Raw genomic sequence first — 5,005 nt, 5'->3', positions numbered from 1 at the left:
GGTGGCAGTATTTAAATGAATGTCCGGTTTGTGTGTTTGTTAACCGTTTTAAATCCAGGTTACGGATACAGATGTATTTATTGTTCTTCCTTTCATTTTTTTTTTTTAATTATTAAGGATTAATTTGTAACCTAGTTACCATCTTCATTCACCCACAGCCCAGCGTTAAACCTGCATCCCCTTCTGCTCTAACCTGGTTCTGCTGTCAGCTTCTTAGCAGCTCTGACAACAAACACATCAGAAATGTCACAATACAGATGCAAACAACTGACATAAATAGCTTATACGTGACTAGTTAACTGTGTACCCTCTAGCTACATCAGTTGGTAACCCTCAAGTCAGTCAGTGTTGTAGGTTACACTTCCTAATGTTTTTGGCATTTTTAACAATAACTTTTATGCAGAGCAGATGACTTTATGAGATTCTTTACTGTAGCCAGCTACCTAATAGGCCTAACATATTTCTACATCAGTGTACATGCAGAACAGGTTTTACTATATGGCCGTATGTATTATTTTAATTGAAATACATGCGAATATACTTTTTGTTGGCTTTTAGTTTATGGTTTACCATTTACAATGTGTGCTTCCAGAGGCGCTGACATCGTTTTGTGATGTAATTCAGCTGCTACTCGTGAAGGGTACATATTTTTTCTCCGAGTTCACGAGTAAATCAGACTTCAAGTGGTTCCCGGATAGTTTTTCCTATTTGGAGGTCGGAAATTTCCCAGTTCCGAGTTGTCTGGAACGCAGCATCACGTCTGACACCGAGGGCCTTTCTCATTTCCCAAATTTCCACCTCCTCGACTTGTTGATTGTGTCATGCAAGCGAAGATAATCCACTGCTAAATCCTTCTTTTGGCCAAGTGGCCAAAGCAACAGTAACCAAGGGGGCGTGGCCTCTGTGAATGAATGGGCGGGATAGTGATGTACAAAATACATTCAGAAGCATATATCTACATGAATATACATTAAGTACACATAAAGGTGTCACTAAGTGTTGAAAAGTGGTGTGGACATGAAAGCTCAGATTAGGGGCGTGATGATACAAGTGTGTCACGAGACTTGATGATGCTCAAAAACAAGAATTTTAACTTAATTTTGAAGAAATATGAAATATATGAGTGAGGGGTCATTTTCTGTTACAATTCATGGTGGAAATGTTTTTATTTATTTAAAGAGAAATTCAGCTGGTAGGTAACAATTCATAAATATAAAAATATTACAGAATATAAAGCAGTAATCAGCAGGTTGGTTTTTTAGCTAAAGTTACTTTTCTTTGGACTTTTCACATTTGTTTCTTCTATATTTACACATTGCATTGCAGGTTTTCTGATTGTGCAAATAAACATTTCCCAAAGCATTTTCATTTGTTAGTTAATATTATATGGTACAAGCTATCTTTCAAAACAGTTTTAACAAATGCTTTCAAAAAGTGATGGGGACAAAATCAGCCGTTTAAAATGTGCTGGGATCACATCTCCAGCATCCCCAGTGTAAATAATACCTATGGGTACATAAGCAAATTGATCGGACGTCAAGGACGGACTGGGGGCAAAAAATGGCCCTGGACTTTGATCCAGATCGAACCAGCAGAGCGGTCCACCTTATACTCCACCACGGCCGCCTTGCTAATGAACGCACGTACAAACAGAACCAGCCTCTTATACAACCACCAAGCAGCATCACAGCCATTGATCACTATGGCAGTGCTAATTTAAAAAGGCTGCAGAACACACACACACACACAATCATGGCCGTAACCAGCTATGAGGTCACATTTCAGACGCAGAGTTTCATCTGTCTGTCCTGTCAAGTTTTAAACTATTTTTTTTGTTTTGCTGCATAAATGTCCCACGATATTGATATAGACCGACGGTCGCTCAACCTTCTGCCAACTTTTTCAGTGTTAGTAAAAAAGTACAGGCTAAGGAAGGAAGCCCACCAGCCCTGAGGTTGGCTGGCCCACTGGGATTTGTCGAAAGTATTTCCCCTTTAGCTGCAAGGCCTCAAGCACATCTGGGGAAAAAAAGGCCAAAATCATGGTCCCCTCCCCCCCTTCCCTCTCACGGTCTGAGATTGAATCCCCTACAAAAAGAAATAGTTTTCCTTTTTAAAGGCTGAATGTTTTTTCTTTGTGACACATGTTACTCACACAGGCTCCAAAAGCAAATCAGTGTGTTTTACTTTGTAATGAACAACTTTTCAGAGAGGCATTTTGACCAGCTAACATCAGCCTAATAAGAGACCACCTGAAACTCAACAATGACTAAGTCTTCAGCTGTATCGCACTTTAACATGGAACATATTCAGCATGTCGTCCAGCCCTGTTATAAAAACATGAACATTTTCTAGATCAAGAAGAACACTTTCCTGCCTGCATGAATCAATAAAAGCTTGTCTTTACCTTAAGCTGCTGGAGACAGAAGGACCAACAGAAAGACAATATTTATCCATGGGAGCGACGGAGCATTTACAAATGTAGGCCTATGACCATCTACCGTAAACGATCCCCACTCTGTTTCTGCCTGCAGCTGGTCTGCATCAAGGTCCAGACGGAGAGAAAAACATCCTCCTTCCGTTTGTCCCTCCCTCCAACAAAACTTTTTTTCCCCAGCCTTTATTTAAAGACCTGAAAATAACTACTTAACTAAAATTTCATCATCAAAGCAATCTTAGTTCTTTTAAATCTTTTATCTTACAAACACATTGCGATTTTCTAGAAAAGAATGACATTGTTTTATAACACTGGTCAAAAGTCTTTCCTGCCTACACAAATCCTTTCAAAAGCTCGTCTTTACCAGAAGCTGCTGGAGACCAAAAGGATCAACAGGAACACAAACTTATCCATCGGAGAGGAGGTGAAACCATCATGAACAACCCCTCTCATCCTCTCTATGCTGAGCCTTCAGCCACAGACTCATTCAGCCCCGAGCCTCAAAGCGCTTTTGAGGCTCATTTGTGCCGTCAGCCATCAGGCATCACAACACCACAGCACCAGACTAACAGATTTGTGCCTGACTATATCTGATCTGATAACTAGACTAACTCATTACCTACGTGGGATGATGGTGTTGATCACTGAGCTGAATCCACAAAAAGGATCCTTGTCCCTGAGTCAGGTGCTGTATGATGTCGTGTTGACTGCATCATCATCGCTGACCCGTTTCAGGCAAACTGCAGGGGCCCCGCAAAGGAGCTGTAAGTCTTACTCATTTTAATTAAAGTTATTATTTTGACTAACAAGATGGTCTTTTCTAAAGAGCTCCAGGAGGCTCAGAGTACTGGCAACAGAAATGCTGCATTCATGAAGTCATTGGTGTTGAAAGACATTTGGTAGGTGAGCGAAACGCTGAAAAAAATGATCCCCAGAACAGAAAATTGTTTTACACTCAACATTTCAGAAAGACAGTTGCATTCAAGAACTGATATTATTAATATCCATTACACAAACATTTGAACATTGTGAAACCAGCAATACCAAAACCTTCACACATAAGGGGGAGGTTGTGGTGAAGGAGGAGGAGGTGTGGACTGAAACCTTTCCTGCCATCAAACTCAGCAATGTGTTTTCTGAGCCTCCTGTCACTCTGTCCTGTTCTCGACTCATAAACACATAAAAAATATATATTTTATGAACATTTGTATAGATTTCTTTTTATATGACCTAATTAAGAAAACGAGAATTATTTACGTATGGTGGGTTAAGGCTCATCTCTCGCTTTTCTCAGTCCCCCACACAGTGTTGGTCAGACCCATTAAACCAGTCTGATCTTACCAGTGACAGTGATGTTGATGGTGTTACTGGTTGCTCCCTCTCTGGACTCACACCAGTAAACTCCACTGTCCCATATGGTGATGTAGCTCATGTTACAGGAAGAACCAGTGGATTTTCCCCAGTCAGATCCACATGGAGTCCTGGTTCCTCTGGTCGTGTTCCTCCTCAGCGTCCATCCAGCAGAGCTGTCGTCCTCCTCACAGCTCAGAGAGACAAACTGTCCTTGAAACAGCTGAGAGCTGCTGGGACTCACAGTCAGAGAGGCTGGAGGAAGAGACAGAAAGATGTGGTTACAGATACTTTAATTTTTTTTCTCCACAGTCCTCATTTTCCTATTCCTATTTTCTCACTGTCACTTCTTCACCGCTGAACTGATCTCTGTGTTTCGGGCGCTGTGTATTCTGATATTCTGGATAAACTATGAGCTGAGAGTAGGGGCAGAGGTGGCCTAGAGGTTAGAGCAGTGGCTCTTAACCTGGGCGTAAAAAAATGACAAAGAAGAATCAGGCCCCGATCAGACAGAAAGCGTGAGGCGCACAGCAGCAGCACCTTTTTTGGTTGAATTTGGAAAAGAGCAAAGCGCTGCGGTTTTTATCATGTTGCTAGGCAACGACCCAATCAGCTGTCCTGTCAGTCTAATCAAAGATTATAGCGTCAGCGATCTGTAGGCACATCTTTTGGTTTGCTGTTAAGTAAACGGTCAAATTAGCAGAAACTTGATCACAACTCACAGGTCTGTGTCTTTAGTTGTTAAAAATATCTGCTTTAAAAAACAGACAAACGGAGAGCACCTGCTCTGGCTTTGTTTTGAGTGTGTGAGGTGTAGGCCTACAAACACGCAGGAGACATGGAAAGGGAGATCTGTGTGGGCACATGAGACCCTCACAAAGGGGAGACACCGCTGGTAGTAGCCTACCAGTTGGTCCAGGGGTCGTTTTTATGCAAACAACTGACATAAATAGCTCATACGTTACTAGTTCTGTGTACCCTCTAGCTACATCAGTTGGTAACCCTCAAGTCAGTCAGTGTTGTAGGTTACACTTCCTAATGTTTTAGCATTTTTAACAATAACTTTTATGCCGAAAAGATGACTTTATGAGATTCTTGTCTGTAGCCAGCTACCTAATGTGCAAAACATATTTCTACATCAATGTACATGCAGAACAGGTTTTACTATATGACCGTATGTATTATTTTAATTGAAATACATACAAATATACTTGTTGTT

Source organism: Micropterus dolomieu, linkage group LG12, assembly GCF_021292245.1.
Source record: "Micropterus dolomieu isolate WLL.071019.BEF.003 ecotype Adirondacks linkage group LG12, ASM2129224v1, whole genome shotgun sequence".
Taxonomy (NCBI): Eukaryota; Metazoa; Chordata; class Actinopteri; order Centrarchiformes; family Centrarchidae; genus Micropterus; species Micropterus dolomieu.
This window is presented reverse-complemented; position numbering follows the sequence as displayed.